This window comes from Rousettus aegyptiacus, unplaced genomic scaffold, assembly GCF_014176215.1.
Source record: "Rousettus aegyptiacus isolate mRouAeg1 unplaced genomic scaffold, mRouAeg1.p scaffold_m13_p_14, whole genome shotgun sequence".
NCBI lineage: Eukaryota > Metazoa > Chordata > Mammalia > Chiroptera > Pteropodidae > Rousettus > Rousettus aegyptiacus.
The window spans coordinates 22065344-22081292 of NW_023416289.1; the positions used below are offsets into that span (position 1 = coordinate 22065344).

General features: G+C 37.7%; 1 protein-coding gene and 1 pseudogene across 3 annotated transcripts in view; both read left to right on the plus strand.

Annotated features, from left to right (window-relative positions):
- Positions 1–15949, plus strand: part of WWOX (WW domain containing oxidoreductase) — an 887845-nt gene that overhangs the window by 174340 nt on the left and 697556 nt on the right. The window lies entirely within an intron of this gene.
- Positions 8274–8392, plus strand: LOC118611814 (annotated as a pseudogene).

Sequence of the window (15949 nt, forward strand, 5' to 3'; positions counted from 1 at the left end):
TCGTTTGTAGTTTTATTCTATTTATTATATAGTCACACCTTAACCAATAACTTTACAACTAGAATAGAAGAATACTGATATTCAGCACTGCTGAAACTTGCATATTGCTGAAACATTTTAGTTTTTTTAAAGTAGAGAAAATTTTGGTACCTAAAATTTCTAGTGTGATTAGGAATTCATAAACCTTGATTGAAAATGCATCTTGACTGGAGCAAGAATCTTGGAAACTGAGCAGCAGTACGTCCCCTGCCCCACCCCCCCCGCCCCTCTTTCTGTTGTTTAAGCCTAAGCAAAGGCTCACAGTTTTTTTTTTTTTCAATTCAATTAAAGCTGGAGTAGAATAATGTAATTGGAAAGTTTATTGAAACTTGAAATCTATTCATAGTCGGCCACAAGGGTCCGTGTCTGATGTTTGTGGCCCTGTAGGACTGAATACACAGTCCTTAACAGGATGCCCTGACAGTGAATGAAGATGTGGGGCTTGAATTTATGTATTATCTTATCATTCTGTCATTTTTTTGAGCGCTACACCAGAGCGCACGGAAAACTAAATTATAGGAAGTCATGTGGTAGAGTGGTTAAGACTGATGAACTAAGAGTCCATCCTATGTATGCTCTGAGTCTTAGCATTATCGTCTGATTGTGTTTCCAGCTCTGGAGCTTAGTCCTAAACATTTGGAGCTGGAGGAATGGTGACGAGGGAGGCATATGATTCCAGTGATGTTTAGTGACATTAGTTCTTCATACCAAATCGATGCAAATGTGTTTCTCTTCTGAGTGTCTGTTAAACATATTGCAAGTGACAGACTCTCAAAGATAGGTTGTGGATGGAATGCAAATGCAAATTAGTGCATCAAAACAGCAGCTTGAATGGACAAACCCAAATGTCTTGCCTAAACATTTAGCTCCAAATTTTACAAAAAAGCCAAATGTTTTCAATTTCGTTGTATATAAATGGGATGATTGTGTATTTACTTCTCACTTTCACCGCCAGTGAGATGGGATTTGTGGGGGAGACAAGGACAAACAATGCAAAATAGCAAATGAGCCAAATCCATCTGGATTTGGTTATATGCTGATTATATAGTTTGTTGTTCTGTTGTTTTCAGTGTCTCCTGAACCTTCTATATTTTGGGCAGCATAAGGGGTGAGTAGGGGGGAATGACATTTTGACTTTGACTCCCTTTGTAATGCAATGCATTGCTATGTGTTTCTAAAGTTTCTTCTTTACAGTAATAGCATAGGATAATGATGGGTAACATTTATTGAGTACTTACTGTGGCCAAGATCTATGCCAGCTGTTTCACATTTATCTTTTCTTAAACTTCACAACAGCCCAGTAACATAGATATTATTAGCTCCATTTTCAAGGGGGAAAATGGGGATTTAGAGAGGGAAAGCAACTAGCCTATAGCATCAGACCATGAATGACTGTTGGAGGCAGAACCCCAACCTTGGTAAGTCTGAAATAACTTTTTGTCACTGGATGATGCTGCACTCATGATTTCTGTATTTTTATAGATAAAAATAAAATTAATATATGGAGCAGGTATCAGCAAACATTTCCCGTAATGGGACAGATAGCAAATATTTTACCCTTTGAATACAGTCTCTGTTGCAACTATTTGACTCTGCCTTTATAGTGTAAAAGCAGTCATGGGCAATATGTAAATGAATGGGTGTGGTGCTGTTCCCATAAAAAATTATTTATGGTTACTGAAATTTAAATTTCATATAAATGTTCACATGTCACAAAATATTATTCCGCCTTTGATTTTTTTTTTTTTTTTAACCATTCAAAAATGTTAAAGCTATTCTTAGCTCATAGGCCATAGGTTGGATTTGGGTGGTGCACTGTGGTTTGATGAAGTCTGCTGTAAAGAAATGGTAGAAACCATACATTAAAAACCCAAGTAAAGAATTAGGGACTGCTTCAGAAAGTCTGCTCAGTAGAGTCTTCAGGGTGGCCATCTGATGGCCAGAAGAGCCTGTGGGATTTGTTTTGAAGCTTAGAGCATGATCTTATTTTTCTTGGATTTATTCGTTTATTTTCAGTTGCCTTCCATGCCCTGATGGAAATTATAGTGATAGGAAGGAGAGGGCACCCTATCAGTTCCATGGCATCACTCTTAGTACAGATTCATTCATATACTTACACGTTCACTCATTCAACACATACTTACTGAGCACCTGCTTTGTGCCAGATGCGGTGCTTTTATTACCTTTGGTAATAAAACAGATAGTCTTTGTCCAAACTTCCCAGGACTTCCAGAACTTTTTGTTAATAGCACACTATGCACACAAGGCTCAATTACTGATATCTAGCATTATCAGAAGACCCAACAGCTTTTGCTTTTAATGTCTTCCTTTTTGAGCTTGGTTTAAACAAACAGGTCACAGAGTTTGAATACACCAGGCAATGAAAAGAAGAGGAGGGCTAACTAAGAAAGGGCTGGCTGCTCTGGAAGCGGGCCATGCCCACCATCTGGCTTTCCCTCTCATGCACAATGGTGAAAAAAACCAGACAGAGTGAGTTCTCTATTTCCTCTTCCTGTTTGGACTCAGGAAAACATATTTCTGTTCCAAATGTTCTGTGACAAATAAGCTTACACTGTCCTGGTCATTTTAGTGTACATTTTTCTTTTCTTCTATCCTATATGCTTTATTGATTACTGAGGTTGTTGGGCCCATGGCTGGGTAGGCACCAAGTGTGTACTTTTCTAAGGACCAGGAGGCCTGCCCGAAGTTATGATGCTGTGTGGTGTGAATACATAAGTGTCGAGGAGTGACTTGTGGGTGGCTGGCTTGATAGGGATGAGTGTTGAGGCTACAACCAGGAATTATAGTAATCATGGATCCCCCTTGACAGAAATGTGGCTAGATGCTGGGTACATCGCTGAGCACTTTCTGATGCATTTTCTTCCTCCACATTCGCTTTCACCTTATAAGGTCATTTCCTCTATGTTAAGGACAAGAGGACTCAAAGGTCAGCTAGTTTAGGTGACTCACCCAAGGCTGTATATAATAAACTTGGAAGTGGCAGAGCTTGGGTTTAAACCTCTGTCTGCCCGACTCCAAAACCCTGGTTTTTCTCATTCATGCCATGCAGCCTCCCAGCAGTCAAGGAACCAGGTTTTTCTGTTTGCAAAGTGAGCTGGGGTGCTTCCGTGTTTCTCTTGTCCTTGATACTGCTCACCTCAGTATTGAAATGTGGAAGAGAAATGTCAGACAATAACAAGTGTTGGTGAAGATGTGGAGAAAGTGAGGAACCCTCATACATTCTCGTTGGCAATGTAAAAAGGTACAACCACTTTGGAAGACAGTCTGGCAGTTCCTCCAATGATTAGACATAGAGAGGCCATATGATCCAGCAGTTATACTCCTAGATCTATGTCCAAGAGAAATGAAAACATACACAAAAACTTGTATACGAACATTTATAGCTGCATTATTTGTAATAGCCGAAAGATGGAAACAATCCCCAAATCCATCAATGGATGAATGAATCAATAAGTTGTGGTATATCCATACAATGGAATATTGTATAATCATAAAAAATAAGGCACTGATATGTGCTACAAAGTAGATAAACCTTGAAAACATTATGCTAAATGAAAGAAGGTAGTCACAAAAGGCCATGTAGTGTATGATTCCATTTATATAAAGTGTCCAGAATGGGGACATTATAGAAACAGAATGTAGAGTAGTATTGCTTAGGGCTGGGGGAGGGGTGGGTGGGCAAGTAGGGGAATAATAGCTAAAGGCGATGAAATGTTTTAAAATCGATTGCGGTGATGGTTGCACAACTCTGTGAATGTATTAAAAAACTATCAAAGTGTACACTTTAAATGGATGGTTGTATGGTATGTGAATTATATCTCAGTAAAGCTGTTGGAAATGTAAAAGTGATATAAGTTTTTGCTCTCAGAAGACCTGCTTATGGGCCCAGAAGCCCGTTTCTCCGATTTTTGGCCAAGCCTGCCCAGAAGGCTGGCTTGTATAAGAGCCTTCAAGCCTCTGTAACAGCCTGGGAGTGGTTTGCTAGTCATACAACCTCCGTGTTCAGGGTCATCGGCCCATTTGAACCTTCTCCTCCACAATGCAAATGTTTACCAACTCTAATCAGGTGAAATGAAAAATCACATGTCTAATTTTAAATATGTTGCCTCTGATCACGGGTGTTGTTAAAACAGCTCTTTTACGACTTTATAAATATTCCAGGATTTATTTTGAAGCAATGTTTCATTATTCCTATACTATGATTAAATATTGAGAATATTGCTTTTCCAATTGTTCTATTGCAGTATTTAATGAGTGCAATTAAATGGAAAAATTGCCTTTTTAACTGACGATGGTCCATTAGTGTCTCTGTCTCTTCAGAGAAGAAAAGAAGTGAATTATTAGAATGACAAATGAGGCAAAGTTACCACCGTGATGGAGAGGTGTGATTTCCCTCCACATAATCTTCAATTAGTGATCTCTGTAAGAGGATGTTTTTCAAAAGGGTAATAGAGAAGTAATGAGATCAGAAGGAGGTCAACCCGGCCTTCTCCGTTTGGCAGCTTGATTAATTTATTTCTCCTTCTTGGAGATTGCTGCAAGGGGCTTTTGTCACCCTGTGTTTTTCATGGGACTGTAACCTGAGTGACTGCTGGTATATTAGCCTTTCAGGCAAGGAAGCAAGTCCGTTGCCTGGGAGTGGAAGGTTCAGGAGTTGGAGGTTTGTTTGATTTTGTGCCTTAAACACTCATCGGTAGCTTTGGATGATGAGGAGGATAGAAAAATTAATTAATCAGATTAAACACCCTGCATTGAATGCGCACTGTGGGCCCTGCGCCTGGAGCTTGGCACACACGTATCATTTTATTGTCTCAGCCCCCATGAGGTGGTGGGACTCTTTTAACAGATGAAGAAATGAAGGCTGGTGGAGAGAGCTCAGTAAAGAAGTGGGGAGATAAAACTCCATTTTCTGTCTGCTTCTAAATGTTTGGCCTCCCTTCAGGAAGTCCATGGCTCCTACTCACAATGTAGTGAAACTTTACATTCTTCTTTTTATTATGCGGAGGAGCAAGGAAACCAAGACCTCACAGCCCTGTCATGATGCAGGAACCTAAACTATGCTATCCTAACAAATAGCAAAACATTTGCAGCCGATGGTGTCATTTTACGTTTTGTGTTAAGTGCACCGATGCCCGGTTGCAGTAACTTAAATGGCAAGGTTGTATACACTGTGCCAGTTTGGCATATTCAGTCTTCTTTTCATACTCTCCAACCCATCACATCTTCCTGTGACTATGCCATGTCATAATCACCCACTTAAGAGATGTGGGCAGTTGAATGTTCCATCACGTAGGGGAAGCTCGGCCTTAGGGAAGGAATATAAATATTAAAATCGCAGCTCCACTGCTACTGCTGCGTGTCTTTGGACAAGTTACTTAACTCCACTGACCTCATTTGTTTTGTTTTCCTTATAACCTGGAAATTTCTGGCAGCGCTGTTACATTATTGAAAAAGAGTATAAAGCCCAGTATCTGGCATATAACAGGTGTTTAATTCATGATTTATGTTTTCATTTTATCATTAATACCAACAGATTTCTGTATTCTTATTTGCTACTGACACAGACTTACTTATCTCATTTAGACATTTAGAGGTATAATTTATTTAAAATGTAGGTATAACTTTAATTGCCAAAATATATTTATTTTATTTCATTTAAAAAATGTCTTTCTCTAGTAAAAATAATTTTGGAGGCTTTTAAGGTTGTATTCTATTTGAATATTGAATGTAACTTTCCTAGTATGGAGATGACAGACGTATCTAAAAATCCTACTTTTCCAACTAAATTTCTCTTGCTTCCTTTTCTTGTGGCCCCTGGGTACTCATTACCATCAACACCATCAATTAATAGTCATTCCTGGCATCTTGGATCCTCAGCACAGCACTAGGCACTGCCCCCCAGGAGCCTCACTCTGGGTTCAAACCCTGACCTTTTGACACCTGAGTCCCTAAGTGACTCCATGTTGAAGAATCTGCTAAAGCTCATCCAAACCCAGAGTTCATTTAAGCAGTAGCGATGGGACTAAATTATAGTCTAGGCTGTCTTACGAAAGATGATAAATGAATATGCCACATTGGGAAAGAAATCACTCTGTCATCATATGACAGGCTGGCTTGATTTGTTTGTGCCGGTGTCCCTAAAAGTCTGGATGGGGGTGCGAAGTGTGTAGGTTTTTCAGGCCGGCTGACTCCCCGTCTTGTTCTGCACCTCTGCACTGGTGGGTCTGGGGCATTTTCATTGGGCTTTCCTATCTCTGACAAGCCCAGCGTTGAAGGAGGGAGCTCCATCTGCAGGGCGGGGCTTCGGTGAGAATGAAGCCAACACACTTGTAGGACACGGAGCACTTGGCAAATATAAATCATGACCCATCTTTTTCCATTGTTTGGACCATCACTGCTCCCTCCACTCTAACTCCCACAGGGAGACCTATCTTTGGCATGACATGGAACTTCCATAAAATTCTGTTCTAAACTTATAGATAGTCTCTAGTCTGTCCAGCAGGGTTGCTTTTTTTCTGAACAGCATCAATAGCTAAAATTTTCTCCTGCAGATCCCTGACTGTGCCTACATTATTTAATCTAAAGTGGTTCTTTGTAAAGTTTGTCAGTCTTCGGCAAAGCTCTTAGCAGCACCCAGAGCCAACTTTAAAAGATCAAGAGATTAAGAGTCGGCAAACCAGATTTCTTTAGGTGCTCACTCCCTTATTTGCAATTCAAAAATCCAAAACCTTTAAAAACAAAAAATAAAAAAATAAAAATGTGACTTTAATCGGTGGCAAACTCAAGTGGCAGCTAAGCTTGATTGGAACTATCGTGGCCCTGTTTATAATCTTCATTTGTCTCTGTTATACATTTTACATGACTATTGATAAATTTCTCTGCAGAAATATTAATGTGTCTGATGTCCGGGTGTGGGTCCAGGCTCTGCTGGGGGTGTGTTTTATATAGTATACAGTCAATGTAAGTATTTTAGGGTTCTTAAAAAAGAAATTCAGAATCCTTTAATATAGATTTTTATTTGTGTGGCCTTAAGCAAGTTGTTAATTTTCATTTTTCTCTAAATTGGTAGAATGAGATGATAATGATGATAGAAATAATAATTTTATAAGAGCGTTGCAAAAGTTTAGTTCTATCATACAACAAATATTTACTAGAAGTCTTCTGTGCTCAGTGTTGAGATTCAGAGAAGAACAAGATATAGAAATAGGATGAATGAGGAAGTTAGGTGGATTCAGTGCTCTTGCAATGAGAGTTACTGGTAAGAACAAAAACGTATTATTGATAATGCAGGTGTGACTGGAGTATTGACGACCAGTCCCTGCCTTTGTTGAAATACACTCTTGAAGTTGAGCAAAACCATTTCAACACTACAGTGCCATTGGTTCCTCCTTCTCTTCTGAGGGCATTTTACCTTTGCCAATGTATTTTTAATTATCATTAGAAATAGTTAAAGTGAGATTGCAACCTCAGGCCATCTGTGAGCTGAGCCTTTGGTTCTAGTTTCCTCAGATGGTGAAATTTTTGTCCCTGGCCAATTAATTGTGCCTAGCTAGTTCTCTTCTGTGGGCAGTTGGAGAATGGCTCTCAGAAAGAGGAAATGGTAAAAGGATGAAAAAGAAATGCTTAGTCTCTTAGAATAGTCTACCACCTCGAAGGTTCTGGAAAGAGTGATATTTCAGCATTTGTGACCCTGTCACCAAAAGGCCGTAATAGCAGCAAAAATAGTTCTTGGGGCTTTGTGGCAAGTGTGACCTATCTTTGCAGTTCTCATGGAAGCATGTGACTGTGGCACAAGAAGCCTAGTAGCAGGGTCTTTGGGTGAATTCTGTGGTGTTGGTCAATGTCCCTAAATGGAGCCTATATAAAGTGTAAGACGTTTCCTGAATATGTTCACAGGAAGAGGAGACAGTCATGGTGAAGTGGCCTCTATTGTTTCTTGCCAACATAGCCAAGATATAAAAAGTGAAGTATCTTTCTTTTCTAATGGTAACCTCTATAGATTTTTATTCCTAATGCCTATTGTCCACATTCCTTAAAAACTGAAGCTGATGCTGAATTACAAATGTTTGTTTTTATCATTTCTGTTTTAATTTAATAAAAAAGCAATAACTATATGTACTTAATGTCACTGAACTGCACACTTACAATGGATAAAATGATAAAGTTTATGTGATGTATATTTCACCACAAATCTAAAAATAAAACAAAAACTGGTCTACGGCTGTGCCATCCTGAACAAGCCTGATCCCATCTGATCTCAGAAGCTAAGCAGGGTCGAGCTTGGTTAGTACTTGGATGGGACACCACCTAGGAAGATCACATGCTGTAGGTGTAAAAAAAAAAAACTAAACTAAACAGAATGGATAAATAAATAAATAAATATTCGTAATTATTATGTTTTGAAAGGAAATTTCACTACCAAGAGTATATTCCATGTCTAAGTATCAACTATGGAAACAGAATTGGAGCTGTGTTTATCTATATGATATATGGCATTTTTCTGAACATGTCAGAAAAGTTTAAAGATTTTCCTTTCTCGTTTTACTCACCCTCAAAGATGAATTTAATTTATGACTTCGTGTATAGTTCTCACTCTTGGAAACAGAAGAAAATAAAATTAGTTTTTTGTAAGCTGGGATGATATGCATGTTATTCTTATTTTCAATATAGGTAAAGTAATTTCTCCACTTTATTTTTAAGCATAGCCTCATAATATAAATAATCTAGTCTTTTCTTGTGCAGCCTGTTTATTCAGACAGTTGGAAGTTGACGCTAAAGATTGGCGTTAAATTGAGGAAACCATTCATGTAGTAAATAAGATAATTTGGTTCCATCCCCAAAAGATTAAAATATAGATTTTTTTTCATACTCTGTATTATTTTTAACGCCTACAGTCCCTGAATATGTTTGATGCAGATTTGTGTCCATAATTTGGAGGGGCTTTTTGTTGGAACTAAAATAACTTTCAGTTGCAGAAATCATCACTGACAGTGTTTTCTTATTTATACTTGAGTTTCTTGCATTTATTATTAAATAAAATGTTTAGCTGGAAGCCTTATCAGTTTTCAAAATAATAGTTAAAGGTGAAGGTAATATCGGCATATTTATTTGTTATTTGTGTACTTTTTGCAAACTTATAATGCCTCTCCCTTCCGAGTAAAGCAATTAGGCAACCAGGTAATAAAGTAGGTATATATTAATATACAAAGTCTCATGACAATGTCTTATTGTCTAGTTTATATGTAGGTGAGATTCCTTAGAAGCTGTCCTCATGGTATAACCAGATATTGCTCATGCTTTTTACCTCAACTTCCATGTACAAAAAAAGAGAAAGTGGGCCAGATACATGCAGATATGGCCCTATAACCACCCTATGTGCAATAGAAGTGATACTGCCTACGCCTGCTTATTTCACGGAGTCGTGACCAATGGGCATAAAATGACCATGTTTGACACAGGCTATGGAAATGGGGTAGTTTTATTATTCTGACATACTCATCCTTAAATGCATGGACTTCGGTTTGTCCATACTGATGGTATTTTATAAAGTGCCTACTGTGTGCTAGCCTTGTGTTGGATGCTTTTTCATACGTTGTTTTACTTAATTCTTCCAATAGCTGCTGAGATGTTTGCTGTAATTATCCTCCTTTTGTAGACACAGAAACTAAGACTTAGAGAGGTTACATAATTTGCCAACAGTGAGAGGACGGAGCTGGAATTTGGGACAGGAAGTCTGACTCCAAAGCTCTGCTCTCAAGCACTATGTCAGGGCAGAGGAAGATGAAGACCTGGTCTGACTTTGTCTTACCTGTCCAGGCTCATCTCAAACTCTCCTCCTTTGAGAAGTCTTCCTTGAGCCATCCCCAGGCCACCTTAAGTTTGCATCTCCCTGGCTTCTATCTTTCTTCCACCATGAGTCTTGCTTGCCATCTCCTTTTCCAGAGTTAGGACCCTTCATTCAAGAGACTGATTCTCAGGTCCCATGGGGACCTCTTGTTAGAGAATCTCTGGTTCTTCATTTCTAAACCCCTCCCCATGTAATTCTTTGGGGGAGTTAAAGTTGAAGAAACGTCTGCATAGAGTCCAGCAGTCCCCGACCTTTTTGGCACCAGAGACTGGTTCTCCTATGGGAATCTAATGCCTGGAGATCTGAGGTGGAGCTGAGGTGGTGATGCTATTGCTGAGGAGTGGCTGCAAATACAGGTGAAGGTTCACTCCCATGCTTGCCACTCACTACCTGCTGTATGGCCTGGTTCTTAATAGGTCACAGTCCACACCAGTCTGCAGCCAGAGATTGGGGACCCCTGCAATAGATCACTGAGTGCTTAAAAGCCAAGGGCAGATGTTCTCTCTGCAGTCTCAGGGCCTCAAGCAGAGTAGCCTGTGAAACTAAGGGCTGAATGAATTAGTGCGCTAACAAGCTGAAAGATATTAGAGAAGAGTTGAAATTCACTGAGGGTTTTGAGTCCACTCCAGAAGCCCAGCAAGCTTATTCCTTTTCCTTAAGTTAAAACACATACATTCATCTAGCCTAAGTATTTACATAGTTAAGTTATATGGGGTGATCAACCAATTTTTTTTGGTAGCCAATGAGCTATTGCTTTTTCCTCTGTATTAACGATTACATGTGATGATTCCGCAGTTGCCCAAGTTGTCTCTTTTGATAGTAACAGTGATCGTAGTGATTGATGAGGATCACTAATGTTCACTGAGTGCTCCTTTACTCCCCGCATTCAGAACTGGACATACATTGTTCTCATGGGTTATGTAGGAAGTATTATTATCCCCTTTTTACAGACAAAGAGACTGAGGCTCAGAGAATTTAAATTTTCCAATGTCACACAGCTAGTTGAGAGTGAGATCTGAATGTGAACCAAGATCTATCTCCATTCTTAACTGGTTTAATCATCATACACCATGTTGTTTTGCTCAGAACCGTTGTGCAAATAATACAAAAAATATTTTCAACAAAGATTCTTCACTTTGATGGTCTGAGCAGCATGGAAGAACTACCATATTTGTACAGGTGTTATATTTTCTAAAATTTCATTTTTATGTTTAAATCAAAATAAATACTTCATCATTAAGCATTATAATCATGGGATTTAGTGAGTATAATCCTTTCTGATCTGACACTTACTTTGACTTTAAAAAAAAAAAACTTTGATAGAAAGAATTTCAGATGTATTCTTTTTACTTTCTCCATCAAACTGGAATAATCAATTTAATATATCATATTTATATAATTCTTTTGATAAAAAATATATGACTATATACACAAACATATATGCACCTTAAATGACAATAATGGACATGTAGGTTTACTCCATTTCAATTCTCCAGAATAAATATTTCATGAGCAGGAGGCATATATGTTTGCATATATGTGTATATATATGTTTGGATAGCTATCAGATACATACATATACATACATTGAAGTGTCATATGGTTATTCAATTCTGCAAAATGATTCAAAGTTTTGGCTTAAGTTATTTGGAGTTTGGTTTTATTTAAGATGCATTTGAATTTCAAATTCATAATCCATTTAAGAAATTAGTTACTGTACTGTTAAAAGTAAAACACGGAAAAACACAGCAATTGTAGGGTATTATCTCCTCCCCCTCTCCTCTTTCTTCTAGAAGCCTGGCATGATCCATTGATGGTAAATATTTCATGTACTTTGCATATCAGCCCAAGTTCCCTTTGTGAAGTCAAGTAAATGGAATGTAAATCCCCACGTACTCCAGACAGTAAAATGGCATTATTTGATGTTACATCACATAAACATGCAGATTTGATTCTCCCTTTACTCATGCTGTAAAAACAAAGTTTTTAAAGTGGTTAGCCATACCTGGAAATGTAAATGCACTTGCCTAATGTAATGCCAAAGAAAAATTAAGACAAATGATACCACATTGCTGCCACAAACTGCGGCTCCTACAAAATTCACTTTAGTTATTATGCTGTGAATACGGGCTCTCACCCTCCTCTGTGAATGCACAATTTATGTTGAATGCAACATGAATCATTTTAATAGACCGAGCAAAAAGTCCCCAAAGTCGATTTTCAAATTATGAACCCTGGAACAGAATATAACAACAGCAAACAACAAATAGTTCAGACTTCACTCTGAGCTATGGGTGGACCATTAAAAATACAGTAAGCACTTTTGGTTAGGTGTTATACAATTCATAGCCTAATGGCAAAGCATATCAGAAATGGGGGATTTTATGTGCCTTTTTTTTTTTTTTTTGGTCTCTATTCTGGTCAATTATTTTCACATTTGTGTAATCAAGATATTCCCAAACAGAGCATAGAGTTGTATATTGTTTGGAACTAATTGTATGTATTATAAATCCAAGAATTAATTTAAATGACCCAGTTTCCGCAGAAAAAATGCCACATTGTTTTTAAATAGCTAACTAAACAAAATGCTTACCCATATGGGAGAAATTTCCAAAGAACTAAAACCACCCACCAGGAAAATGGAAAATCTTTCAAAAAAAAAAAAAAATCACTAAATCATATCAGAACGAAATCAAAGAAAAAATTAAATTGATTGAGGAGATGCCAACTTCTTTTCTTTTCTTTTCTCTTTTTTTTCCAGAAGCAAAATTTGAGAAGGGCTTTTATTAAGAAATACCCAAAGATGGAAACTCGAAGTTCTCCAAGTAGTCCCCCAAAAACCAGAATCAGCATTACTGAGTGTCTTTTAGAAATACAAATTCTCAGACCTCATCCCAGACCTAATGAATCAGAAACTCAGAGTGACAGGGAAGAAGAGTAGGGAAATAGGGGTGAGACCCTGCAATCTGAGTTGTAACAAGTCTTCTAGGGTATTCTGGTATGTGCTCATATCGGAGAATCTCCATTCTGATTCCATAGAACTGAGCTGAGGCACAAGAACTTGCATTCCTAAAGGACCCCAGAGGATGTTGATAATATTTGTCCTGGCCAATGAAATGCAAAGCCTGCAGTTGCCAAGAAGATAACATAGAGATCAAAGGAGATTTGTGGAAGACAATAGGGGGTGGTGAGGATCTGGGTCCAACTAGCAGGCACAGTCCCACCTATTTCCTGAGAGTTAAAGGCCCCTCAGCTCCGGCTGCCCGTTGCCCTGGGCAAAAGCTGTGCTGCCATGAGTTCTCATTTGTTTTTACTAGACATTAAAACAATCTGACTCTTTTAAATATTTTCTGATTTTAAATTATTAACAACTAATTTTTTTTTAACTGCAGTTCAAAGAAAATATGTGGTGGGTGGCCAGTTTGTAATCTGTGTAAAACCTTGTTATCTTTTAGCGAGTCCGCTAAGTAGTTTAACAAGGTCAGGGGTGTATGGAAATCCTGGAGAGACTACGTTGAAGGATTTTTTTAAGCACAATTTTAGATTGACAAAATAATAGAGCAGGTAATATGTAGAGTTCCATATATCTACCCGACTCCCACTCCCTATCCTAGGTACTGTTTCCCCTTTTATTAACATCTTGAACACTTATTATAATTAATAAACCAATATCGATACATTATTTTTAACTCTAGGCCATAGTTTACATTAAAGTTCACTCCTAGTGTTGTGGTTCTATAGCTTTTGACAAGTGGGTGATGGCGCATGTCTACCACTGCCATTTCGTACAGGATAGTTTCACTACCCTAAAAGTCCCCTAGAAAGTATTTTTAAAAGCTATCTCTATTTATGTTCTGATTTCTGCTAGCTAAGTCCTTCAGGGGTTTTGTAGGATCTCAGTGGTCTGAATGAGTCTATGTACTCCAAGATGCCTCCAGCAGTTATAATTGAATCCGGGAGCTAGAGATTCTTGGCCAGCATCTTTCTACTTCCTTCATTTTATGGATAAGGACCCGAGGCACACTTGATGAGTTTAAAGTCTTTAGAGGTGGAATTGGTTTAGAGATGCCCCCTCTGTACCTGGCAGTGCCCTTTCTACCCTCCTGCCTTTTGCTAAGGCCTTTCCTTGAGACCATAAATGGTGCTAGTTACATCAGCTCACCCAGCTGCCAAGTTGACGAGGACGGTAGTTTCTTTTTTCTTTATATATTTCTTTTTATATCATTTATTTATTTATTTATTTATTTATTTATTTATTTATTTATTTATTTAATCAAAAATGACACAGAGAAAAAGCTTTCTAGAAAGGAGAGATGCCTAATCATTTAGGTCTTGTGTTTTTTATTTACATACAGTATATTCGTTACTGTAAAGTTCTATGCAAACAAAAACATTAATTTAATTTTGTGGACTTAAAAAAAGCACCACATAAATTTACAGTCTCACAGGGCAAGCAGATTTTTCTTGCTTGCCTAATACCACCTGGTGAGCAGATAGTGGTGTTGGCACCCGTGCCCTTATGGATTTTCAGCTCCTAGAGTTTGAATCATTTGTTTAATCTGTAGAGAACAAGTTGTTGTTTTCCCCAGTCATAAAAAAATGAGCCATTTTTTCACTGCAAGATGGTCTTCTCTGTTTTTTTCCCCTTTGGGGGATAAACCTGCCTTTATGTAAAATTGTTTTATTATTGTTACCTTAAAGGAGTTAAGGCTACATAATATATTCTTACGGAGATCTTCTACAGTTTCCACAAAGAGCCAGAGAGAATTTTTCAACGAAGAGAATTATTTTTTTAAATGCTCATTTTCCCATAAAGTATTTTCTTAGAGTCAGACATAGGAAAATAATACCATAATCTATCATTAATTCATTTTAGAAACAAGTGGTTTGGAATTCAGACTGTGTTCTGTCATAATTTAAGCCTAATACGTGATTATGATTGTGTGCTTATTTAAATTTTCTCACCTTTTTTCTTTCTAACTTAATTCCTTCCTTTTTCTTTCTTTTGTTATTTCTCTCTTTTTTCTTTCCTTCCTTCCTTCCTTCCTTCTTTCCTTCCTTCCTTCCTTCCTTCCTTCCTTCCTTCCTTCCTTCCTTCCTTCCTTCCTTCCTTCCTTCCTTCCTTCCTTCCTTCCTTCCTTCCTTCTAGGTGTGCTCTGCCATTTTTTGTAAAAATCACACATGCATATAATTTAGAATCATAGCCAGGTTTTTCTATTAAGCTTTTATATGAAAAAAATAGAGCAGTCCTCAACACCAACTCTGTTTCTTATAGTGAATTCATTTAGGTTATATGTATATAGCCTTAAAGAATTAATTGCTACTTCTTGATTTTCTGGTTTTAGATGGTATCAGCGGGCTTTCCACTAAGAAAAATTTAGCTTTCCTTTGTTCTCAAACCTCTACCTTGATGAGTATCTTTCTTCTCTTTCCATCCTCTCTTTAGAGTTTTATCATGATTTTTCAAGAAGATAGTTTAGATTTTACATTGTTATGTATATGTAAATATATTCACAGTTAAGCCATATAACATAATAAGATTACTTTTTCTTTCTTGAACAATCTTTTATTTTCCCTGGACCTAATACTCTTCCTGTATACCTTGTTTGCTTAGTTTTTGATTTATCTGTCTCTAATTTGCCCTCAGACTCATCTGATTGTAAAAATCTCATTACAACATATTTGGAACATAACAAGCATTCTATTATTTTCATATTAAAAAAAAATCTTTCCTAGGATCTTTGAGTCTGCAATTTGAGCTTGTTGTCCTCTGTGCCTGGTGCATAAGAACACTCTGCTGGTCTTCTATTTTGAGCTACCTTCACATCACATAACCTGGAAAATTCATTAATTCTATCCTGAGTTTGAGCTCCTGTTTCACATCTTTTGTTTTGGTTGGCTTATTGTTTTTTAGGAGGAGCCTATCCTCCAGTAGCTTTCTGAGAAAGGAGGCGGGGGGGGGGGTGGGATATACGTATATTTTTTGGAATCTTGCATATTTTAAAATGTTTTTGTTCCCACCCTCATTTTATTGATTGTTTA